Here is a 27,374-nt window from a genome sequence, read left to right as displayed (position 1 = left end):
TCAAACGCTATTAAGAGATTCATTCACACATTGCACTCTGCCATATGTTTTCCTGTGCGTAGAGCAAAAAGGAGCCGTTTGATTAACCCTTCGATTATCTGTGTTTCCCCAGAGGACCAGAAGAAGGATCCATGAGGACTGGACTGATGCTACTGGAGGATCCCAGAGATGCTTTTACTTATCGGAGACATTAACCCAGATAGCAGAGGTAAGTCCAGTGACTGGCATGGATTCAACCTTAGCATGACTCCCTCCAGGTGTTACGCTGCCCTGTAATGTGTGTCCCTAAGAGGATCCCGGGGAATCTATCTCTAATCTACCGGTCACAATACGCATGGATAACTACATGAGACAAGACAAGCCCTCACAGGACATGGCATTCTCCAACAAAAGAAAATCAATTTGAAGGGTCAGTTCTAAATTCACTGGGTGGGGGTCATAAAAATAAGCACCCCCCTCCCCAACGTTACAAATATTTTCACTTGACCCTCCCTTTGAACTTTAAAAATAAAAATGAAAACCGTAATAGAATTGATAAAAAAGTATGTTTATGTCCACAAATAACAGCAACTCTAGCGACCCTGTGGTTATAAACGTGGATAAACATCCACTTTGCCACTCTGGCATGTTTTTGTGACATAGTCGATGCCACGCAGGGCTACAGGCCAGAAGGTTGAGGGTTCGCCGACCACCACGGACGAGCTTGCTCCCCCTGCTTGTTTCACTAGGCCTACACTACGATCAGAGCCGGCTGCAGACCATGATAAGCTAGGGGGAAATCAGATTTTGTACATTTTGATGCCATATTTATAGTTAAATAAAATATATATATGCAACAAATGTTCCATTAACAGGTTTCTGTGCCACTGCACCATACAACCAATTAACAAAGCATAGCTCTTAGTCGTGGTATATTGGCCATATACCACACCCCCTTGTGCCTTATTGCTTAATTGTTCTTACCAGGTAGACTGTTATATTTAAAACAGTTAATATTACAGTCTGTGGCTCTGGTATTTTTCTGGTGGACAGCTCTAACAAATAACAAATAGTTGCATAGGTACCTGGGGGCTGAATCTGGGATAATTCTGTGGACCAGACCAAGTTGAATTAATACTACAATTTTTTCCACAGATAGCCAGCCTAGCTGCTGAAAATGATTGACCTCCAGATGAGTATGAGAGGGTAGTTCAAGCACAATTCTCACAAGCTTGTTTTGGCTGTAGCTTATTCTTTAGACGTTTGGGGCTGCTATTGAACCGTGATGTGCAGGCATAATCAAAGTGACACTGGATTAGAGCACTTGCCAGAGTCTTTATGGTGTTTATAGCTAGGTTTCAATCCAGTTGCGAAAGATTTTCATGCAAATGTTCAAACATTTGCATAAAAACAATATTTTCCACATCCAACACAACCTCACACTCAATTCGTGCAAGTACTGTATGTAGAAAAAGTATTTCAGAAGATTTCGTGGATTTTTGTGTGTCTTAAATTGTGTGAAAAGACACATTTTTATGTAAGTTCATTCATAGGAAAATACATTTTGGGGTGGCAAACTTCGGAACTATGTTTTCAAAGTTATTAGAGCAATGCATGCTGGGCAATAGTGTTCTACACTCACTTTTTTGTTTCCCACTTATAAATAAGTGGCTTCAGAAAGTATTCAGACCCGTTGACTTTTTCCACATTTCGGTACGTTACAGCCTTACTCTAAAATGGATTTTAAAAAATACTCAGTAATCTGCACACAATACCCCATAATGACAAAGCGAAAACAGGTTTTTAGAAATGTTTGCAAATTTATAAAAAAAACTAAAACAGAAATACCTTCTTCACATAAGTATTCAGTCCCTTTGCTATGAGACTCGATTTTGAGCTCAGGTTCATCCTGTTTCCATTGATCATCCTTGAGATGTTTTTACAACTGGTTTAGAGTCCACCTGTGGTAGATTACATTGATTGGACATGATTTGGAAAGGCACACACCTGTCTATATAAGATCCAAGAGTTGAAAGTGCATGTCAGAGCAAAAACCAAGCCACGAGGTCGAAGGAATTGTCCGTAGAGCTCCAAGACAGGATTGTGTCTCGGCACAGATCTGGGGAAGGGTACCAAAACATTTCTGCAGAATTGAAGGTCCCCAAGAACACAGTGGCCTCCATCACCACTAAGACTCTTCCTAGAGCTAGCCGCCCAGCCAAACTGAACAATTGGGGGAGAAAGGCCTTAGTCAGGGAGGTGACCAAGAACTTGATGGTCACTCTGACAGAGCTCTAGGGTTCCTCTGTGGAGATGGGAGAACCTTCCAGAAGGACAACCAACTCCACCAATCAGGCATTTATGGTAGAGTTGACAGACGGAAGCCAATCCTCAGTAAAAGGCACATAACAGCCTGCTTGTACTTTGCCAAAAGGCACCTAAAGACTCTCAGACCATGAGATTCAAGATTCTCTAGTCTGATGAAACCAAGATTGAACTATTTGGCCTAAATGTCAAGCTTCACATCTGGAAGAAACCTGGCACCATCCCTACGGTAAAGCATGGTGGTGGTAGCATCATGCAGTGGAACTGTTTTTAAGCGGCAGGGACTGAGAGACTTTGATCAACGCAAAGATGAAGGGTACAAAGTACAGAGAGATCCTTATGAAAACCTGCTCCAGAGCGCTCAGGACCTCAGACTGGGGTGAAGGTTCACCTTCCAACAGGACAACGACCCTAAGCACACAGCCAAGACAATGCAGGAGTGGCTTCAGGACAAGTCTCTGAATGTCCTTGAGTGGCCCAGCCCAGACTTGAACCCGATCAAACATCTCTGGAGAGACCTGAAAATAGCTGTGCAGCAACGCTCCCCATCCAACCTGACAGCTTGAGAGGATCTGCAGAGAAGAATGGGATAAACTCACAAAATACAGGTGTGACAAGCTTGTAGCGTCATACCTAAGAAGACTCGAGGCTGTAATCGCTGCAAAAGGTGCTTCAACAAAGTACTGAGTAAAGGGTCTGAATATTTATGTAAATGTGATATATTATTATTATTTTATTTATACGTTTGCAAACATTTAAAAAAAAAACTGTTTTTGCTTATTATAGTGTGTAGATTTATTAGGAAAAATAACAATTTATTTCATTTTAGAATAAGGCTGTAACGTAACAACATGTGTAAAAAGTCAAGGGGTCTGAATACCTTCCGAATTTGTGTCGAATTATTTGAGGTATGTCGAAGTATGTCGAATTTTATGAGGGTTGCTAGATTGGAGAAAAAAATACAGATTTGTCTCCTTTTTTTTGTGGTATCGAGGAAGATATTTGATTGGGGAATGTGGATACCATTTTATGTTGGGAAATTATATAATACACACCATTATACACTTACACACCAACACTTACACACATATATACACACACTCACTTTGTTTTTACTGATGTTATAGCCAACTCTTGACTTTTGTATTCATAATTTTTTATAAAATATTTGTATCTAGTTGCCATCTATTCATTATCTTTGACTGGTTAAATGTTTGTAGTTTGCATGTTTCAGTAATGATTAACATGGTTAAATAGCCCTAAATCTCTACCTGATTTAGCTTTTGGTATACTTGGCATTTTTTTTACATATTCTGTATTTCCACTGAAGAAATCAATAATTAATCAACACTCTACTGTAAATAAATGGACACTACCTGTTTTAAAACATAAATTGCTCTCCATAAATAAATGAAGCCATTCGGCTATGGGTTTCACAGCCCTATAATAATGATGCAAGTTGTATCAGCTTAAAAAGGGTTTATTTACAACCTATGGGGTATAAGAAGTTTGGAAATGTGGTATAGGAGAGTCTGAAATTAATTGAATAACTTAACCCTAAACTATGTTCAATGTCAGCAGCAATCTCCAGTGAGAAATGCTCAGTTTGGGTATTGCAGCCCTATAATAATGATACAAGTTATATCACCTTAAAAAGGGTTTATTTACAACCTCTGGGGTATAACATGTTGGGCAAAGTGGTATAGGAGAGTCTGACATATAACCCCTAATTTGAGTTCAGTCATCGCCAATGAGAACCAAGAGGCCTAGCTTCATCTTTCATGACTGGGAAAGGCCAAGATTCTAGGCCGTAGAAAATCCTACATCCATCTCATTAGATCAGAACAGGATGGATCAACAGTGACTCATATAACTGGTTTGCATCCTAAAAACGGATAGTTGTGTTTTGCTGTAGAACACACTTACATTATTTGTCTACCCACATGATGTGGATCATTGTCAGGTTATTATATGTATAAGCTTTAGTAACAAAAGAACATCATGTTTGTAATAACACTATAAACAGGTATTTGTAAAGGTGTAGAATGTGTTTGTTTTGGGTCCACACAGGTAAGTTAACTTATGCAAATTAGACATACAGAGGATTTTCTTCTGAATAACTGGTCTGGGCATGGCACTTTCCACTCAGCAAGAGGCAACTTTGATGTAAGGCTTGATGACACCTGAAGTGACTACTTCTATCTGTCATGCCCATTGTTGCTTATCCATTGTTCACTGGATATATCAATGTAATTACACCCAACACAATGTTGAAGAACAGAATGCTTCCCACCACTAGATCACATAACTAGGTGTGAGCTGAACGTAATCCCAACACTGCCACCAATGTAGCGGAAAAAAGTGAAAGCTGCAACGAGGACTCTAACCAAGGCTCATACGTGGCAAAGTGAGCTCTAACGGCCGTTGCCATGAAAGCCTAGTAGGCCTCTGGGCAGAGGCAGTAGTCCTACAATGCTGGCATATGCCTTGTTACAATAGCTTACGTATACAACATGATTGACACGACCATAACAATCATCGTGAAACGGCCTTGGAAGTGCCATAAGTGTAAGTCAGCATAATTCATTATTTTACATGAACCTGTTTAACTGCATTGATATGGCTTAATTGATCATAGTACAGACTCGTTATAATTGCAAATACCATGCAGTTGCACCAGGGGAATTTAAACCAAACAGATGTTTTTGCGGGTCTTCTGTTTTCCCACACTTATTGAGTATTTAATTTCCCATCATGATAATGTATCCCCATTCCCCAATCAAATGCCTTCATTGATACCAAAGAAAAAAACTGACAAATACAGCTTTTTACTCCAATCTGGCAACCCTCATAAAATCCGACATAGCACCAGTGTCACGCCCTGACCTTAGAGATCCTGTTTATGTCTCTATTTTGGTTTGGTCAGGGTGTGAGTTGGGGTGGGTATTCTATATTCTATTATTTGTATTTCTATGTTTTGGCTGGGTAGGGTTCTCAATCAGGCACAGCTGTCTATCGTTGTCTCTGATTGAGAACCATACTTAGGTAGCACTTTTTTCCACCTGTCTTTGTGGGAAGTTGACTTTGTTTATGGCACATAGCCTTTAGCTTCACGGTTTGTTTTGTAGTGTTTATTGTTTTTGTTGGCGTCATATGAAATAAAGGAATATGTACGCTCACCACGCTGCACCTTGGTCCAGTTCTTTCAACGGCCGTGACAACCAGTATCCCAAAGTATTAAGCGAAAACAAGCATAGAAAACAATATTGACATTAATAAAACCATTTTTTTAACCTAAGGCTACTGTTATATTGTAAGTATTTCGGTGACTACATGGTTGATATTTGTAATTACATTTTTTTATTTCACCTTTATTTAACTAGGCAAGTCAGTTAAGAACCAATTCTTATTTGCAATGAGGCCTACCGGGGAACAGTGGGTTAACTGCCTTGTTCATGGGCAGAATGACATATTTTTACCTTGTCAGCTCGGGGATTCAATCCAGCAACCTTTCTGTTACTAGCCCAACGCTCTAACCACTAGGCTACCTTCCACCCCTGATTAACAATATTGGGTTGTTAACACTTGTTTTTTATAAAAAATAAATTTGGGATACAAAAAGGCAGTGTAGAACACCATTGCCCAAAATGCATTGCTCCAATAACTTTCAAAAGATTGTTCCAAAGCTTGCCCCCCAAACATGTATTTTCCTACAAATTAAGCCACACTAAAACTCAAAATAAACACAAAATCTGCTGAAATACTTTTTCTACATATTAGCACGAATTGAGTGTGAGATTGTGTTGTCCCATCAGAGTTGTGTTTCCATCTAATTCAATTTGTTGTGGGTAAAATTATGTGCATAAATACATAGTGCACATGAAAATAACTTTGTGGTTCAATTCTCATGTACCGAATAAAAAAAATACAAGTTAAATGGATTTCCATTGCATTTTCAACTCTAGGTCTGCTGGTTTTGTCACCTAAAATGTTGTGTAGGTATAGTGAATGTGTCCACTCTGGTATTGGCATGTGTGCTCTAGACAACAGCTCACAGACACAGTGCGGGTATAGGCTACGTGATCAGATTATTATGGACAAAAGTGCAATATTATTTTTATTTGTCAAACTGCAGCCAAGCTTCGATCATTTTGACACCAGAATAAGACCCTCAATATTTATTGAAAGGCGCATCAAGCTCATCACTGTGCACTTTCACCACAATGTGAAGTTCATCATTATTTCATCTGTAACGTAATAAATTGTATGCTTTTCCATGATATTCTGACATTTTTCATACGACATGTACTTTCCTCGCATAAAAAGGTTGGATGGAAACCTGCTTAATGTCAAGCCATTTTGAGGACGCTGAAATGATATTTTGGATGAACGTGAGCATATGCCTACAAGAGAATTTTCAAGTAGCCTAATCCGATTCAAACATTGTGACTGGTTGTGTTTCTACCACATATAAAAAGTAATACATTTTAATAGTTACATTACACATATTTAGGCTCGGGTTGGAGAGGAGGCAGAGCATGTGTTAAGCTTTCCTGAGTAACTGGGACTGCCAGGAGCATATGTGGTCACACTATTATAGGACTTGGGAGAATGATGATCTGCAACAGACAGCGCAGCTTAGTAAAATAGAAAATAAAACAGAAGTAAAAATACACCCAGACTGGCTGGCTACTGTTCCTTTCTAGACCTTATAAACTGTAGAGGGAAGACCCACAACTGATCCACCGATCCCATAGGGCGGCGCAGAACTGGCCCAGCGTCGTCCGGGTTTGGCCGGGGTAGGCCGTCATTGTAAATAAGAATTTGTTCTTAACTGACTTGCCTAGTTAAATAAAGGTTCAATAAATAAAATAAATAAATACAAATTGAATGAAACACTCAAATTACAGGGCTTTCCCGCTGCTATTCAAATGACATTTTTACTGCAACCTAGAGTATAATAACGCAATTATTCATTGTATTGTGGTGTTGTAGACTACTATAGGTAGGATAATTGTAATGTCCCTAAACAAGATCAATAGGAAAGATTTTTGAGCCGCATCTCTCATGTCTTCACTGTCTTTTCATGCACAATTATGCACCTGGTTTCTCCGCTGCCTATCAGCTATACCTATTTGTTCTTGTGGATTCATATGGAAAATTGATGCAGCTTTGAATGCTTTTATGTGTGGTATGATTGCTAGTTAGCCTAATACAGATCTGGACAAACGATCCACCTACCACTATTGTCACTATGAATGGTGGATAGAGTACAGGATAGACAGTTAGTCTGGTAGACTTTATACAACGGATGGGTCTAATCCTGAATTCTGATTGGTTAAAAGAGCATTCCAGCCGGTGTCTATTCCACTAGCTAAATCTATGACACGAAAATGACTATTTACGCTGTTCCATCTTACTGTGCAATCCAGTGTCTCATCAGCCCAACCAGGCAATTTATAAACTTGATTTCCACTATAAAAAGCATCTAGACATTATCTTACATTTCTTTTCGACCAACATTTGGTTTTCAACAGTGAAGATTTGTATAAACCTTGCTGTCTCTCCAACATTTGCAACATTGTTTCAGTATTCAATTTCAATCTCCAGCTGTCCCATAGTAAAGAAGGTGTATGGGTCGGTAGTCGAGACGAGACAGAAAGGCAGACAGCGATTCTCAGACAGTCGAAATCATGAATCAGCTGGCATAATTTTTATTGATATATACAAAGAAATGTACATTTAAAAAAGGTAAAACAAAACAAAGTGCAGGTAGTTTGCAGTCTTTCCAGCTTCAGTTTGAAGTGAAATTGTTAACTGAACAACAGTGTCCTGATGAGAGAGCACATTTTCTATGCCAGGCGAATTCGTGCCTCATTAGCTCATTGTTATGGATATATCCAAATAAATGACACGAGAAAACAACTTAAACAAATGTAAATGCAGCTAATGTTGTTATTCTGGCTGCACTGTTTGACATGACAGTAAATTAGCTGTAGTTGGCTAGCTAGCAAGCAAGGGATAAGAGCGTTGCCAGCCAGTATGGCAATGGAACATTTAGAACATTAGATACAGAACAAAAAGACTGAATGACAGGGTCAAGTCTCTGGCAATCGAACCGATATACGAACCACCAGCCGGCTTGGGTAGCAACCCTAGATTTGTGTCGGGACTATATCTGGTGGAAGGATGAAGTAGAATTATTAAATTCATGAAAAACATTTTTTTAATGAAAATATTATTTCAATATGTTACTAATCCGTTGTATAAAAGTGATAATGCCCTCAAAGCCGGTGTTTGGAGGATATATTGGCACGATTTGCCGGCCCTCCACTTCGTCTCAGGCCTAACAACACCAGTGCCAATGTATCCTCCAAAGACTGGCTTTGAGGCCATTATGACTTAAATATTAACCTGTCATATAGTTAGTGTACAGAAAATAGTGCATAAGGGAAGTACCAAGCAGATGAGGAAATGTGTCTAGGATGGCAGAAATGATATAGTAAAACCTGCAAAAGAGTGAATGTAAACCAGGGAAGAAACACACTACCCTCCCTATGCTTGAGCACCAGCAATCTAGAGACTGAATGGTAAAGTGATTCAAACGGGTCAATCTGAACATATTCTCTTAGAACTTGTAGTCAGTACCTCAACTGTCATGTTTTTCACATTGTGGAGAATCCGAGGGCAGTGGAGAATAAACAGCATGGCAACAGGAATTTAACCAAGGTTTACTGCTAGAAAGCCTCAAACTCTCCTTGATAAACCCTAAAGGGATGGAATCTGTTGGTAGAACCACAGATAGCCATGTTGTCTGCTGTTAAGGTAAAGGCTCAAATCTCTGTTGTTTTTTAACACAATACAACACTATCAGAACTCAGGATAAGACCCAGACAGCTAGAGTCACAGATGTTTATTGACCCAAACAGGGGGCATGCAAAAGACAAGTAAAAGGCAGGCAGAGGTCCGTAATCCAGGTACAGAACAGCAGTCAGGCTCAGGGTCAGGACAGGCAGAGGTTCGTAAACGGGTCAGAGTCAGGCAGGTACAGAACGACAGGCAGGCTCGGGGTCAGGACAGGCAGAGGTTCGTAAACGGGTCAGAGTCAGGCAGGTACAGAACGACAGGCAGGCTCGGGGTCAGGACAGGCAGAGGTTCGTAAACGGGTCAGAGTCAGGCAGGTACAGAACGACAGGCAGGCTCGGGGTCAGGACAGGCAGAGGTTCGTAAACGGGTCAGAGTCAGGCAGGTACAGAACGGCAGGCAGGCTCGGGGTCAGGGCAGGCAGAATGGTCAGAACCATGGAAACGAGGAAACAGAACTTGAGAACACAGCGAGACAGGAAAACACACTGGTAAGACCTGACAAGAGAAGACGAACTGGCAACAGACAAAAAGAGAACACAGGTATAAATATACTGGGCATAACGAGGAAGATGGGCGACACCTGGAGGGGGGTGGAGACAAGCACAAAGACGGGTGAAACAGATCATGGTGTGACAAACACATTGTGGTATGCTGCTCTCTGTCAATCTTCGAAGAAGGCATCTAAGAACTTACACAATTGTGTATGGACTGAATTGTAGATACTATGAAGAGCAATCTTTCCTGAGTCCATAATGTCAAACCATCAATAGTTATAATATGCTCACCAATGCAAGGGTCACTAAAATATGATATTTATTATGACATCAGGAGCAGGATTAGAACTATTAAATCTATTAGCCTTTCATGTTTTAATGATTTTTACCTGTTACAATTTTTTTATTATAATTCCAAACTGGAGCTAATATTGACACTGTTTCCCTTTGATTTCAAACAAAGGAAACACCTATCTCCCTCACTAGCTTTAAGCACCAGCTGTCAGAGCAGCTCATAGATTACTGCACCTGTACATAACCCATCTACAATTTAGCCCAAACAACTACCTCTTTACCTACTGTATTTATTTATTAATTTATTTTGCTCCTTTGCACCCCATTATTTCTGTCTCTACTTTGCACTTTCTTCCAATGCAAACCAACCATTCCAGTGTTTTTTTTAGTTTTTATTTTACTTGCTGTGTTGTACTCACTTCGCCTCCATGGCCTTTTTATATTTTTATTTATTTATACATATATCTGTTTGCCTTCACCTCCCTTATCTCACCTCACTTGCTCACATTGTATATAGACTTATTTTTTTATCTTTTTCACTGTATTATTGACTATATGTTTGTTTTTACTCCATGTGTAACTATGTGTTGTTGTATGTGTCGAACTGCTTTGCTTTATCTTGGCCAGGTCGCAATTGTAAATGAGAACGTGTTCTCAATTTGCCTACCTGGTTAAATAAAGGTTAAATAAATAAATAAAAAAAATGTCAGTGTCCATGGCAACTAGATTTCAATGTGAGCCAAATTGGCTTTTGATGTGTCTTTGTCAATCACGAGCGAGAGTGGCACATTTGGAAGGACTTCAAAATGTTATCACAGTTGAACACATCAATGTGAACGCCTGGATAGCTAGATCAATTGACTGGCGTTGATTTAATCTCTCTAGTGTAGACAGTGGTGATGTACTGCCCTCGGGAGCCCTACTTTAGTAAAAAGCAACATGTTGACTTCTCATCTGAGGATGATCCAAGGGGTCAACTTCAAGTCCATGCACTCATTCTATTTAGCTCCTCTAACTGAGCCTTGAAACTGAGGAGACAATACAGACTGTGAGTATGGTCTTTAATGACCACTTTGAACCTGTGATTGACACTTTGCTTTGGCGGATGTTTAGGACGTCTGGAAGTTAAACAGTTGAAAAGAGGTGAGGGCCCTCTGTGCCAAGCTGCTTTCTTTGACACGTGTCACAAGGGACAGAGCCTGTCCAGAAAGAATGCTGTGTTAAAACTATGGAACATCGCCTATTGTTCCCATGGTACTGTAGAGGAGATTGAGATCAAGATTCACTGTGGCATTATGTGCAATATGACACAAAATGGAGAGTAGTAAGAAACCAGTATGGCAGTGTTTAAAACGTTTACCCTCTAAGTTATAGAGACAGGGGAGGTTTTATTTGTTTTTCTTTATTCTGTACATCCAGGCCTTATCATTAAAGCCCCAGTGGGGACAGTAAATCTTCCACTACTAGTGAGACTAGAGGACTGAGAACCCTCCCTGGAAGACATGCTCATGACATGAGAGAACGTTGACTGACATAGACTCGGAATAGATTTCCACTGCTAACCTTCATGCTCCCTTCACCTATGGCCTTGAATCACAGAGGCTTCCTATTTATTGTTTGTCTCATATGGTTGTGCTGCAAATATACTATCCCTCACACACATACTGTGCAGTGAGGTCATTCTTCCTCAAAATTGCATTTATCTGGAGGAGAAAAAAAACGTATTATAAGAATATCATACTCTGTGAAGGCTACTGTATAGGTGAAGTTATTGTAAAATACCTCAAGCGAGAACTGAAATGTTGAGATCCGTCGCTGTCCTATAGAGCTGTTATTTTTCAAGCCACATGCAGTATGTCTCACACAACAAAATACTATTTGTTGTAAATATGTTTCCACTATGTCATGAATGCTGTTCTGCAGCAAAAATCTGCACATTTGCATATGCCAAATGTCACAATTTCCATCATCAAGGGGATCCCTGGTGCTTTTCCCTCCCATGGCCATTAACTCCCCTGTACAATCATTTTATCGATATGAGTAATTTAAAAAGAGTAGAGTAGGTCTGTGCAGCATCAGCTTTAAACTGCTTCTCATCTCCACTGACTGACATTTAGCACCGTAGTGCCACTGCACACTGGATGGTGAGAATATGAAGAAACGCCAATCACACCTCTGATAAGGTGCAGTTTGTGAAATATTATCTCTATGTTAACTTCTAATGGTGAGAGGAACAAGAACTATCAGCCTGGTCTCATAGACTAGACGTAACATAGTACATGTAAATCCGGGACACACAAATTAGTATGATAGGTTACGTTTGGTATGGTTAGATAAGACGGATGGTTACTTAAGGCTGGTCGAGGTGGATAAGTGGTGTATAACACAAGTGTCTAGCAACCCAAAGGTTGAGAGTTCGAAACTCATCATGAACAACCTACTTTGTAGGTACTTTGCAACTTCTTAGCATGTTAGCTAACCCTTCCCCTAACCTTAACCCTTTTACCTAACTCCTAAACTTAACCCTAACCTTAACCCTTACCACTAACCCCTAGCCTAGCTAACATTAGCCACCTAGCTAGAATTTGTCAAATGTCAAGTTTAGCAAATTCGTAACATATAGTACATTTTGCAAATTCGTAACATATTGTAAGTTAAGCAAATTCATAACATATAATACGAATTGGAATTCATAACATATCATACAAAATGGGGGATGGACATCCACAAATTAATACATGCCATATATGAAGGATACAATCTTCCCAGCTCTGCTGATTTTGCTGCGAGGAGGCAGAGTCATTAGATCATTTATTCTGGTACTGTCCATACTCGTTTTTTGGTCACAGGTCCAGGAATGGCTGAAGAATTGCAACGTTTACCTAGAACTCATTTGAAAAGTCATAGTCAATCGATCAATGATATTATAATTATTTTAGCAAAACATGTTATCTTTAATTTACAATCTGTAGAAGCTATGAGAATAGAAAGGTTCAGTACTTTTGTGAAGCACCACAGCACAGTTGAAAAATAATATGGCAAATAGAAATCCAATATGGATGATGTTAAGAGATAGATGGGAGGGGTTGAATGGAGCTAAGGGTGGGACTAATAGCTAAGGGTGGGACTAATAACAACACGATAACCAATGTAAAACATACGGGGTCTGTAAAATGTATATAGGATCTGAACTTTTGTGAAATAGCACAGTTACAAATATATGGCAAATAGAAATCAAACTGGATGAACATCAGAAATAGAGGAAGGCCAGGACTAAAAACAAACATAATATCACTATTGTAAAATAGATTGTGTCTGTAAAATGTGTATAGAATGTATACGCCGGCAGTAAAAGCCTAAGTGTTATTGTTTGTTAGTTTACTCCAATTGAGGGAGGGGTATATTCTAAAGAAAAGTGTGTATGTGTATATATGTATACATGTATGTGTATGTATGTATGTATATATATGTGTATATGTATGAATATATATATATATATATACAGTTGAAGTTGGAAGTTTACCTACACTTAGGTTGGAGTCATTAAAACTAGTTTTTCAACCATTCCACACATTTCCTGTGAACAAACTATAGTTTTGGCAAGTCGGTTAGGACATCTACTTTGTGCATGACACAAGTAATTTTTCCAACAATTGTTTACAGACAGATTATTTCACTTATAATTCTCTGTATCACAATTCCAGTGGGTCAGAAGTTTACACTAAGTTGACTGTGCCTTTAAACAGCTTGGAAAATTCCAGAAAATGATGTCATGGCTTTAGAAGATTCTGATAGGCTAATTGACATCATTTGAGTCAATTGGAGGTGTACCTGTGGATGTATTTCAAGGCCTACGTTCAAACAAAAAAATATATGGGTGATTGGAAATGATGCAGACAATTACATTGATGGAAGCAACAATCTATACGCAATTTTAAAGCTTTGAAAAAAGGAATACATGCCATACAAAATGTAACATATCATACTAAATGGACTGTATTGGATTTACATACAGAATAATACAAAATGCTCTGAGACCTGGTCGAAACTATCAGATACCAGTCTTCTGATTAGTTGTTTTTATATACAGTACCAGTCAAAAGTTTTGACACACCTACTCATTCAAGGGTTTTTCTTTATTTTTACTATCTTCTACAATGTAGAATAATAGTGAAAACATCAAAACTATGAAATTATACATATGTAATCATGTAGAAACCAAAAAAGTGTTAAACAAATAAAAATATATTTTATATTTCAGATTCTTCAAAGGAGGCACCCTTTGCCTTGGTGACAGCTTTGCACACTCTTGGCATTCTCTCAACCAGCTTCATGAGGAATGCTTTTCCAATAGTCTTGAAGGAGTTCCCACATATGCTGAGCACTTGTTGGCTACTTTTCCTTCACTCTGCAGTCCAACTCATCCTAAACCATCTCAATTGGGTTGAAGTCAGGGGATTGTGGAGGCCAGGTCATCTGAAGCAGCACTCCATCACTCTATTTTGAAAGATAGCCCTTACACAGCCTGGAGATGTGTTTTGGGTCATTGTCCTGTTGAAAAACACATGATAATCCCACAATGAGCAAACTAGATGGGATGGCATATCGCTGCAGAATGCTGTGGTAGCCATGCTGGTTAAGTGTGCCTTGAATTCTAAATAAATCACTGACAGTTTCACCAGCAAAGCACCCCCACACCATCACACCTCCTCCTCCATGCTTCACAGTGGGAACCACACATGCAGAGATCATCCGTTCACCTACTCTGCGTCTCACAGACACGGCGGTTGGAAACTAAAATCTAAAATGTTGACTTTCCAGTGGTCTAATGTCCATTGCTCGTGTTTCTTGGCCCAAGCAACTCTCTTCTTCTTATTGGTGTCCGTTAGTAGTGGTTTCTTTGCAGCAATTCAATCATTAAGGCAGGGGTGTCAAACTCATTCCACGGAGGGCCTAGTGTCTGCAGGTTTTTGGTTTTTCCTTTCAATAAAGCCCTAGACAACCAGGTGTGGGGAGTTCCTAACTAATTAGTGATGTTAATTCATCAATCAAGTATAAGGGAGGAGTGAAAACCCGCAGACACTCGGCCCCCCGTGGAATGAGTTTGACACCTGTGCATTAAGGCCTGATTCACTCAGTCTCCTCTGAACAGTTGATGTTGAGATGTGTCTGTTACTAGAACTCTGTGAAGCATTTATTTGGGCTGCAATTCATGAACTTATCCTCCGCAGTAGAGGTAAATCTGAGTAATCCTTTCCTGTGGCGGTCCTCAAATGTTATTGAAATGTTCCGTATTGACTGACCTGTTCTTGCCATAATATGGACTTGGTCTTTTACCAAATAGTATACCACCTCTACCTTGTCACAACATAACTGATTGGCTCAAACGCATTAAGAAGGAAAGAAATTCCACAAATTAGCAAGGCACACCTGTTAATTGAAATGCATTCCAGGTGACTACCTCATGAAGCTGGTTGAGCGAATGCCAAGAGTGTGCAAAGCTGTCATTAAGGCAAAGGGTGGCTACTTTGAAAAATCTCAAATATAAAATATATTTTTGGGTTACTACATAATTCCATATATGTTATTTCATAGGTTTGATGTCTTCACTATTATTCTACAACATAGAAAATGTTACAAATAAAGAAAAACCCTTGAATGAGTAGGTATGTCCAAACTTTTGACTGGTACTGTATATATGTTGGTACCCAGAGAAAGACAAATGGCACCTATTTTTTTTGTAAGTTTCATACATAACTGATACAGGTATCAATACTAAATTGATACTGTGGGGGCAATGTATTCAGTGCTGAGACAGGTTAAGGGTTGGAGGCATAGGAGTGACCTTGTGATTTATTTGAGGTGCTTTTATCACTTTCAGTGAAGCAAACATAGGTAACATTTCCCCAGTGCAATCCTATCCAACCTGACAGAGCCTGGATTGAGAGAACAACATTTTAATCAACAAACAGGCTTGATGATGCATTCTGCCAATGTTTTTTTCCTGCAGCCTGCTAAATGTGATGCGTTACGATTCATATAACTACAGCCTGAATTCAAGGAAAAACACAGTTATGAGAATTCAAATGAAAACATCCACAAACACCTGTGAAAAGGCCAGGGCCCAGTGGTGCTCAATCAACACAATTGATTTCCATGTTCTATATTTAGTCTACAAGAAACAGCCGTCAAATATCCTTGAACGTAACAGCTGAGGTTGAATGTAAAGCAGCAATGTGTAACGGCAGATTTCCTCCTCTTCGCACTGGAGACCAGATGCGTTGAGCCGGCTTCATGGCACCTGGCTCGATGCCCACTCTAGCCCGGCCGATACGAGGAGCTGGAATGTACCGCACCGGGCTAAGCACGCGTACTGGGGACACCGTGCGCTCCACCGCATAACACGGTGCCTGACCAGTACGACGCCCTCTCTCTCCACGGTAAGCACGGGGAGTTGGCTCAGGTCTCCTACCTGGCTTAGCCACACCCCCCGTGTGCCCCCCAAGAAATTTTTGGGGCTGACTCTCAGGCTTCCAACCGCGCCGCCGTGCTGCCTTCTCATACCAGCGCCTCTCTGTCTTCGCTGCCTCCAACTCTGTCCTGGGACGGCGATATTCCCCTGGCTGAGTCCAGGGTCCTTTGCCGTCCAGAATCTCCTCCCAAGTCCATGAATCCTGTGTCTTTTGCCCGCTGCTGCTGCTGTCCTTTACCACGCTACTTGGTCCTTGGTTGGTGGGTGTTTCTGTAATGGCAGATTTCCTCCTCTTCGTCTGAAGAGGAGGTGTAGCAGGGATCAGACCAAAACGCAGCGTTTGTAAGTGTCCATGTTTTAATAGAAACAACTGAACATGACACAATACAAAATAACAAAGAGAATCTAACCAAAAACAGTCCCGTGTGGCACAAACACTGACACAGGAAACAAACACCCACAAACCAACAGTGAAAACAGGCTACCTAAATATGGTTCCCAATCAGAGACAATGAATGACAGCTGCCTCTGATTGAGAACCATATCAGGCCAAACTAGAAAACCCCACATAGAAACAGACAACCTAGATAATACCCACCCAACTCACGCCCTGACCAACAAAACAAAGACAAAACAAAGTAAATAAGGTCAGAAACGTGACACAATGGACCTACAACACCATAGACTACCCATTACTAGCCACTAGGAGATGGTGGTCAAGCCAGCTCCAGTCCTAATGAGTATACAAAACATTAAGGACACCTGCTCTTTCCATGACATAAACTGACCAGGTGAATCCAGGTGAAAGCTACGATCCCTTATTAATGTCACTTGTTAAATCCACTTCAATCAGTGTAGATGACAGGTTAAAGAAGGATTTTTAAGCCTTTAGACAATTGAAACATGGATTGTGTATCTTTGCCATTCAGAGGGTGAATGGGCAAGACAAAAGATTTAAGTAACTATGAACAGGGTATGGTAGTAGGTGCCAGGCTCACCGGTTTGTGTCAAGAACTGCAACACTACTGGGTTTTTCACACTCAACAGTTTGTGTTTATCAGGAATGGTCCCCTCCTGTACTCCCTGTTCACCCATGACTGCATGGCCAATACCATCATTAAGTTTGCCGACAACAATACAGTGGTAGTCCTGATCAACGACTAATATGAGACAGACTATATGTTGTGTAGTGCCAGGATAACAACCTCTCCCTGAACGTGATCAAGACAAGGGAGATGATTGTGGACTACAGGAAAAGGACGACCGAGCACACCACCATTCTCATCGATAGGGCTGTAGTGGGGCAGGTTGAGAGCTTCAAGTTCCTTGGTGTCCACATCACCAACAAACTATCATGGTCCAAACACACCAAGACAGTCGTGAAAAGGGCACAACAAAACCTATTCCACCTCAGGAGACTGAAAAGACTTGGCATGGGTTCTCAGATTCTCAGGTTCTACAGCTGCACCATCGACAGCATCCTGACTGGTTGCATCACTGCCTGGTATGGCAACTGCTCGGCCTCCGACCACAAGGCTCTACAGAGGGTAGTGCATACGGCCCAGTACGTCACTGGGGCCAAGCTTCCTGCCATCCAGGATCTCTATACCAGACGGTGTCAGAGGAAGCCCCCCTTTTATGCTGCTGCTACTCTCTGTTTATTATCTATGCACAGTCACTTTAACTCTACCTACATGTACAGGTGAAGTCAGAAGTTTACATACACCTTAGCCAATGTAACGTTCGTCGTCTGAAGAAGATGAAGAATCATCGAACCAAAGCGCAGCGTGGTCAATGTTCATGGTATTATTAAAAACAGAACACTAAACAAAATAACAAAGGGAATGAAACGAAACAGTGCTGTCTGGTACAGACACAAAGACAGAAAACAACTACCCACAAAACACAGGGGGGAAAAGGATACCTAAGTATGGTTCTCAATCAGAGACAACGATAGACAGCTGCCTCTGATTGAGAACCACACCCGGCCAAACACACAGAAATAGAAAACATAGAACACAAAACATAGAATGCCCACCCCAACTCACGCCCTGACCAAACCAAAATAGAGACATAAAAAAGGAAATAAGGTCAGGGCGTGACAGTCAAATACATTTAAACTCAGTTTTTTTACAATTCCTGACATTTAATCCTAGTAAAAATTCCCCGTTGTAGGTCAGTTAGGATCACCACTTTATTTTAAGAATGTGAAATGTCAGAATAATAGTAGAGAGAATGATTTATTTCAGTTTTTATTTATTTCATCACATTCCCAGTGGGTCAGAAGTTTACATACACTCAATTAGTATTTCGTAGCATTGCCTTTAAATTGTTCAACTTCTGTCAAGTGTTTTGAGTAGCCTTCCACAAGCTTCCCACAACAAGTTGGGTGAATTTTGGCCCATTCACCCTGACAGAGCTGGTGCAACCGAGTCAGGTTTGTAGGCCTCCTTGCTCGCACACACTTTTTCAGTTCTGCCAATACATTTTCTATGGGATTGAGGTCAGGGCTTTGTGATGGCCACTCCAATACCTTGACTTTGTTGTCCTTAAAGCCATTTTGCCACAACTTTGGAAGAATGCTTGGGGTCATTGTCCATTTGGAAGACCCATATGCGACCAAGCTTTAACTTCCTGACTGATGTCTTGAGATGTTGCTTCAATATATCCACATAATTTTCCTACCACATGATGCCATCTATTTTGTGAAGTGCATCAGTCCCTCCTGCAGCAAAGCACCCCCACAACATGATGCTGCCACCCCCGTGCTTCACGGTTAGGATGGTGCTCTTCGACTTGCAAGCCTCCCCCTTTTTCCTCCAAACATAACGATGGTCATTATGGCCAAACAGTTCTATATTTGTTTCATCAGACCAGAGGACATTTCTCCAAAAAGTATGATCTTTGTCCACATGTGTAGTTGCAAACCATAGTTTGGCTTTTTTTATGGCGGTTTTGGAGCAGTGGATTTTTTCTCTTGCTGAGCGGCATTTCAGGCTATGTCGATATAGGACTCGTTTTACTGTGGATATAGATACTTTTGTACCTGTTTCCTCCAGCATCTTCACACTGTCCTTTTCTGTTGTTCTGGGATTGATTTGCACTTTTCACACCAAAGTACGTTCACGTCTAGGAGACAGAACGTGTCTCCTTCCTGAGCGGTATGACGGCTGCGTGGTCCCGCGGTGTTTATACTTGCGTATATTGTTTGTACAGATGAACGTGGTACCTTCAGGCGTTTGTAAAATTCTCCCAAGGATGAAGCAGAATTGTGGAGGTCTACTTTTTTCTTTCTGAGGTCTTGACTGATTTCTTTTGATTTCCCCATGATGTCAAGCAAAGAGGCACTGAGTTTGAGGGTAGGCCTTGAAATACTTCCCAGGTACACCTCCAACATGGGCCAGCATTCCCGTGAAAAGCTTTCGACACCTCGTAGAGTCCATGCCCCGACGAATTGAGGCTGTTCTGAGGGCATAAGGAGGGGTGGACCTCAATATTAGGAAGGTGTTCCTAATGTTAGGTATACTCAGTGTATACCCATTGATTCTTGAAGAATATTACTTATACTGTAAATGCCTCATGAGCTTATTAGTACAACAGTCGTAACCCATCAGAACCCAGAATACAAGGTTGTTGAATTCCAATGTTTGTAAACAATGTAAATGTAAACAAACACTGTATAGCCTTAAAAAAAAGTGTTAAAACTATCATTTAGATATCATGGATGGTCAGTCCTTGTATCTGCATCTCTGTCTATGAATTTGAGAGTGGTTACATTTCTTCAGGCCCTCCCTCAGCTTTTTACTAAAACACAGGCGGGGTGGGGCTTTGTTAGTGCTTCAATTAAGGGTTCTAGCTTTAAGTGCCCGGTTCTAGTCCACCTGGAACAGTAATTCATTGAAGTGAAGAGTCATTTGAATGGATTACCACAGACCATCTATGATTAGCCCATGAAAGATGGAGTTCAAGAGGGAGCCTTTAGGTGGACACATAAAGTGATCATAAAACAACATTATAGAGTCAGCCATTGATGCTTCTCAAACTCAGCAGAGAGGGGATTTAACCCTTTCTTTCCCAGTCTTCAAAGGCACGCTCTCATGCAAACTGCCGTTGTGACTTGCAAACTGAAACATATATAGGCCTTGTTCCTGTGGTGATTTTTCCATCCCTGCGTTCCAGTAATGCGAAGATAGACATGATCAGTGCTCTCAAGGGCGGAATGAAATAGAATGCCTGTTCATGTCTCAGTCATTCTATTTCATTCAGCCCCGAGAGCAGTGATCAGACCTGCTTATTTGCTCCGCAGGCACTATTAATGATTACGTTAGCGCCATATCACCATGGTAATGTCTTAAATACAGTGTGACATTATAAAACCAAAGTGGGGTATCGTTGCTTACTATTTTACTGTGACCTTGCGACAAGATGGATGAAGCATGCTGTATTCCTCATGAGGGGATCGTCCATATTGAAACGGGTAAATGGTTGGTTTACACTTCATGATTAATAATGAGTGTGATTAGTGTCGCGGCGCAAACTAGCTCGTTAATGGAGGCTGGCGCAGTCTGCTCCACAGCGAATTAGCATTGCGAGAGGCAATCATGAGGAAAATAAATGTAAGTTAAAACAGGGAGATGGATGCCGTGTTGAGAGACAGCTGTCACCCATTTATTACAGACACCCCTGACGATTCTCTCCTCACTGCTGACAGTAAGCTGTGACTAGGTTGCCCTGCGTGAAACTTCATTTGTGCTCTCTGTTCCATCACATCCCATTCACATTGACGCCAGCTAGCCACCCCAGTTGACCTTCAAGTCATGTCAAGCTCCCGGATAGAGATTGAACGGTTGGTTGGGGGGTGGGGCTTTGTAATATTGTGACAATTGGAAATCCATTTAACATGTGAATATCTGATGCTCTGATTCACATAACGAGTGACGGATTGCACAAGGAATGTTTTATTTACGCGCATAGTACATGAGATTGAAGAATTGCCTTCACTTCACTTTGTAGCGTACTCAGGCGAGGAAAGGAACGGTACAGGCTTTGGTTTATCTTTTACAGCTCACAACAAAAGCTTAGACCTGAGGCCACTCACCTTTAAAGTAGGATCTTTGACCATCTGTTTTTATGCCTCCCCTCCCCCACACTCATCAAAAGGTGCATTTCCTATTTTAATTATATTTTTAATTTATTTAACCTTTATTTAACGTTAAGAACACATTCTTATTTACAATGACGGCCTGTTAACTGCCTTGTTCAAGGGCAGAACGACAGATTTTTACCTTGTCAGCTCGGGGATTCAATCTAGCAACCTTTCTGTTACTGGCCCATTGCTCTAACCACTAGGCTGCCTGCCGCCCCTTTGAAGATGTATTTGTAACATTTACTATTCAATCTCGTGTTGTAAGAACACTGGGAATCGTTCTGCTGAAGTCGTTTGCCAGTTTCGTAAATGCTGAGACTGTGTATGAAAACACATTGAAGGAACAATTGGGCATACCTGTACTTAAAACAATTGATAATATTTGGTGAGACCCTATTGGTCATAGCTGCTGTTGGTGACTTGTTACTATTGTTCCAGACATAAACCACTGTTAAATAAGTCTGTTCTGTAAATAATGTATGGCAACACTGAACATGACTCAGAATGCACGGTTCTCTGAAGGAGAACATTATTGGCCAGACGGAGAGATGCGTGTTGGTGTTTTCTAATGTAATGTGATCTTGCGTTGAGAATTTCCTTGAAATAGCTTGAAAGGATTTAAAAAACAATTTTGGAAACTGTTTGTGCTGAATGTACAGTACTTGAAGAAAGAACATATCATAGACTGTCTCCCTTTTACAGGATTCATTTTACATGTGTAGGCTGCCGTAGTAATGCTTTTGAGATGTTTGCAGTGATCTCAGTGATAACCGAATTGTGGGAGGTGAGATAGTAGACCGTGTGAAGTGGGAAAAGTGCCATCTACTGGCAGACGAATCCTTTTAAGTTTGAATACTGGTTATCCTACTCCGTTTTTCCTCACACCAGGGCTTAGTCAACCCTTGGCTCTAACAATAGCTTACTATTTTGGCAAACACTTCAATGTAATCTTTCTTTTCAGAGTTCAAATTGGTATGAAAGACTACATTTCTACTGTCCAATCTTTACATACTGTAGTTAGCTCATCAATGTAATATGAACGGATGAGTACAGTCATTCCGTGTCTAAATTCACTTCAGCCTAAATCCCACCACACACTGTGCTGTATAGCAGATGCTTACCCCCAAGGGAGACTCTTATTTGGAATAATACTAACGATCAATGGAAGAAAGCTACAGTTCAGGTTTCTCATTTCCCTGCAGGTATCAAACCTGCATCTTCAATGGGTCCTGGATTATTTTGATGAGGATGACTCAGTTCACATGTCTTTCTTTTCAAAGTAGCCTAAAGGCACCAGTCTCTGTATCCCATCCAATCCGTTTTGGATGAGGCTCCATTTAGCGTGACTAATTGAAACCTTAATTAATTTGGGCGAGTGCCCCGTCTGCTCAAAGGATTGGGTCTGGGACAAAGTTCAGAGGAGAGCACTCTGACTGAGTTAAGAGGACCTTAGAGAGAACTCCCATATTGCTCTATAAGGGTAATTGTGTCAAAAGTAATTAGAGGATGGCATCCAATCTAGTCTTGATCTTTACATCTATACCTGAGCCTCTCCTTCAGAATAGATTAGATTATAGTTGCTGACTATAAGCCAGCATTCTCCCCGCTGGAGCCTCCCTACAACACATTCTGCACTGTAAGCTGGTTTATACCTCATCAGACATGCACTACAGATACATGTCATGATTATCAACTCTAATCGGATCATCACATCAAACGACAAAATAAACTGCTGTCAGACCGTCCAGGAGTGTGTCGACATATGTGTGGATTTTTTATTTAAGTGGCCCCCGCCACGGAGCCATCAATCCTAGCATTCTGTGATTATTACAGCGAGTGTGGAGGGAGTATTTAAGAAAATAACCTGTCTTTTGTATTAGTCTGTCTCTTTCTGTATCTGCACCTTCTTGTCTCTCAACTATTTATGTAACAGGCAAAGACCTTGAATGTGTCACTGTGGGAACAAAACAGCTATGGATTGTGAAACATGTCTCTGCAGTGAACCGTATTAGAACTCGGTTCAAGGGAACTCAACAAAGATACTCGATAGCTAATTAAATTCAGAACGTTATTAATCGAGGGATCATTACAGCACATGTACCCTTTGTACGCTTCCGACAGTATTCATATTTTACAATGGACACAGCTCCTGGATACACTTCATTATTAATGTTGTTGAGGCAATTATTAAAGAGTAAGTCTCAAAATTACAGAACAAGCTTTTGTTTGAAATCTTTTGTGAAGTTGGTTTAGATATATTTCAGTATTATTGAGACTCTTTTTTTTGTTGCTTTACATAACTCAAAATATTCAATTTTACTCTACTGCACAAAAGTAGCCCTCCTAACTTCATATTTTGTTGTGAAGTAACTCCAGTAAGTGCATAAACATGATAGAAATATGAATACATGGCACTTATACTTTATGTATAATTGCTAGTGTGAGTAGCTGTGAAGCTGTCAGGCCAGGAAGGCACCAGCCACTGGGAACACAAAATGACATGACACCTGCCAGAGGAACACCTGATGTTGCTTGGTTGGGTATTGGTGACTCCATCATCCCTGTTTGTGAGGGAACCTGTGGATCACTGTGGGTGGGCGGATGGAGGGTGCAGCTTCCACAGCCAGGCTGCTGCTGTGGAAGAAGACGTGCTGCCAGGGAAGGGAACTGCTGTATATCGAAGCAGAAGGGTACCAGCATAGCTGTGACATTACTTGGGAGGGCTGTAACTTAAGCACTTGATTCTTTCATTTTCACAGGGAATGTAGCATCGCATTTGATGTCTGTTCTGCCTTTTACGTGAGGTAGCATCTGCTCATACACAGCCTCGCAAATGCTCATCCCATTATCAATGAGTTTTTGGGAGAACATTCAAATGGACAATAGCAATAAAAATGCAAATGCTGACAAATTTTATCAGAACATTTTGTGACAGATAAATTCTACCAGCAGTCAGCATTTAAATGTTAAACTGTTGCATCACTCCCACCTTAATTGAGATAATATTCTTTCCACCAGCATGTTCTTGCCTACCTCCCCTCTGAGTATAACTTTACTATTCATTTTTTTTGTGATACTGTATGCCAGACATCCTACCCTGTCAGTTCAGTATAGCTTAAACTTAACTAAAAAAAAAAATCCCTTCCATATTGTCCTCTCTGGAATATATACCATGTCAAATTCTTTCATTTCAAAAGACGAAAACAATTTTATTCCCCAACATAGCCATCTCACTAGACAGCTTTCAATGTTTCCATTTTGCCTCCAACCTTCCTATTTCCATCGCTTTCTCCAGCCAGGAGTCTGAGGCTTTCTGTATAGATCAAATGTGGCCAGTGGAATCGTCTGACAAGCCCAATGTCCTTGCTGCCACTGTGCCTCTCAATGATTGATTCCATTCCTTACTATCTCATCCAATCCTGAAGCTTTCCTTCATTCCGTTGCTGACTGCTATCATCTGCTACTCATATCTTCTATGTTTGGGAATGGAGGTTAGAGATATTGTACAGTATCTCCATAGTGACAAGGAGATGTAGCCTATCATGTACAGTCACAAACATAGATTATTCTGAACATGCTTCTTGTACTGAAATGACTACAGCATGACGAAGCAGAATGACTAAGTAGATTGTATTTCCTTATCTGTCGCTAAGTCGGAGGATACAGTATATTCAGTAACCACTACAGGTATTTCCATCTTCAACTCTACTGAATCAGATGTCTGCATCGCCAAGTGTTGAGGAGTCATGTTACAAGCTGAAAGGAAATGCTCAGATAATCATTGAAGAGAAGTTGAAATAGACACAGAGTAGAAAATACGAGCACTGCAGAATACTGTATGAAAGTAAAGTAAAACAAAGAGATGCACATAAAGGCTCACTACCTGTAGTCTTATGCTAATGCTTCTATGTTCCACGTCTTGACTCCCGAGCCAACTTTTAATAAAGATGCATTGCACATCATGGTGGCGGCTGCAGGACCATATGTGTTCATGATACAGCTGCCACAGCACTATTATCAGGCAGGCTTGGTTTCTTTATGGGTGATGTATTGGAGAGGGACGGTGACCTCTGAGGGCTGCCAAGGTCAGAGTGAATCAGATGTGCCATGTCTATTATTGGCATAGTTCCTTGTCACCACAGACTGGGAGAGCATTGGGGGTTGATATGTGTAATGCCGTTCTCTGGTTCGCTGGAGCTTTTAAAGCTGAATAGGGACTTGCAACAATTAGCCTAAGAGTCCAGACTGCAGTTCCATTATTGGCGGACATATTAAACGTAAACAACCACACAAAGCCATTATCATAAGACATGCAGCATGAAAAATTATGTCAGGGAATTGTGATTAGTATTTAAAAAGATAAAGAAGAGCAATTTGCTGGTGTATTCATATAAAAAAAAATTTTTGATATTTTTTCACAAACCAACAGTGCTTATGCCTTGAACATTATGCATTGTTTTTTTAACATGTCTACAAATCACCAACGATAGATTGCCAAAGTACCTTCCTTATCTCCCAACATTCCATGTATTAATCAATAGTTAAAATACAACAACTTAATATGTACATTATATACAGTAACTCCACTGAGTGCTGATAATGTAAAATGATTGGCATAAGGACTACAGACTGTGTGCGTAAGAATCTGGCAGAAGAATGATTCAAGGAAACAACAAATACATCTCTGAAATAAGACCTACGTGTTGGCTGTGAAATAGCTTCTCCCCACATTCTGCAATGTTATGTTGATGTAGGGACTTGGTCCTTGGGCAGGTGAGTCACAGTGTCACAGACATACAGTGGACTCTGCTGTAGTGGTTCCAGGTGCTGTTGGGATTTCAACAGTGAGAATCTCTTCGCTAGGTTAAAGGTCCTGAACAGTCATTCTGAAAAGTTCTGAAAAGTACTCATGGCTAACTACCAGGAAGTTTGAAAAGACGGGCTGAGTGGGCGGAGAGCTTATATTCATGAGCTCACCTTGACTGACAGCTCTTTGAAACTCCTATGTCAAGAAACTTGGATGCAGTGAGCAGTGTTGCAGTGAGATCATCCAAGCTAATTTGGTGATACACAAAGCAACTCAAACAACATTGAAATTGCATCAATGATATATATAGATTTTTATTCATCTCCCATTTGGCATGTTTCTTTTGATGCTGTTCACAGCAACACTGACAGATGAGTTGACTTGACAACTGCGTCTGAGTTTTGAATGACAACACCTACCCCCCCTTTTTGTTCCGTGTTGGCTGAAGTCCTAGATAGCCAGTAACTAGCTAACATCCGATACAGATGACAGGTGAAACATATAATTATCTTTGCCGTAGATTAATAGGGTAAACTCTTAATTATATTTGCTGACACTTTAGTCAAGCTATTTAAACCACGTCCCTCTGCAAACACACCGATGTTGGTTACAAGCCGGTACTTATTTCAATTAGGTAAGAGAATATCATGTTACCATTGGTGTATTAAAATGAGAGTTAAGGTGATGTCACCTTGTCCCCTTAATAATGAATCCTAGTGGGAGGGGGCCAGTAACTTTATGATCAAACTTTATCAATGTAGAAGCAACAGTCATTTTTCATACTTTGGTCATCATATTTTGATCTCGTTTCCCTCAAATATCATCCAATTTCATGAAAAACATGATTTTGACTGTTCATGACCTTTAAGCTCAGGCCCCCAGGTGTTCTCTGTCTCCCACCAATCTGTTTTTGGCCACCCTGACATTTGTTTTTGGCCAAGCTGGATATCACACAGTGTCAGTGTTCTGTCCCTAAACACGCCATGTAACC

The 27,374-nt window shown here is 40.6% G+C and overlaps 1 protein-coding gene across 2 annotated transcripts in view; it reads left to right on the top strand.

Annotated features, from left to right (window-relative positions):
• The window catches only part of LOC129833051 (protein ELFN1-like), a 92,724-nt gene that overhangs the window by 49,601 nt on the left and 15,749 nt on the right, over window positions 1-27,374 (top strand). For both annotated transcript variants that reach the window (XM_055897302.1, XM_055897303.1), the window contains exon 2: window positions 113-208. The gene's annotated coding sequence lies outside the window, so the exon portion shown is untranslated. The remainder of the gene's footprint in view (window positions 1-112; window positions 209-27,374) is intronic.

Source organism: Salvelinus fontinalis, chromosome 34, assembly GCF_029448725.1.
Source record: "Salvelinus fontinalis isolate EN_2023a chromosome 34, ASM2944872v1, whole genome shotgun sequence".
NCBI classification, from domain to species: Eukaryota; Metazoa; Chordata; class Actinopteri; order Salmoniformes; family Salmonidae; genus Salvelinus; species Salvelinus fontinalis.
This window is presented reverse-complemented; position numbering and strand designations above follow the sequence as displayed.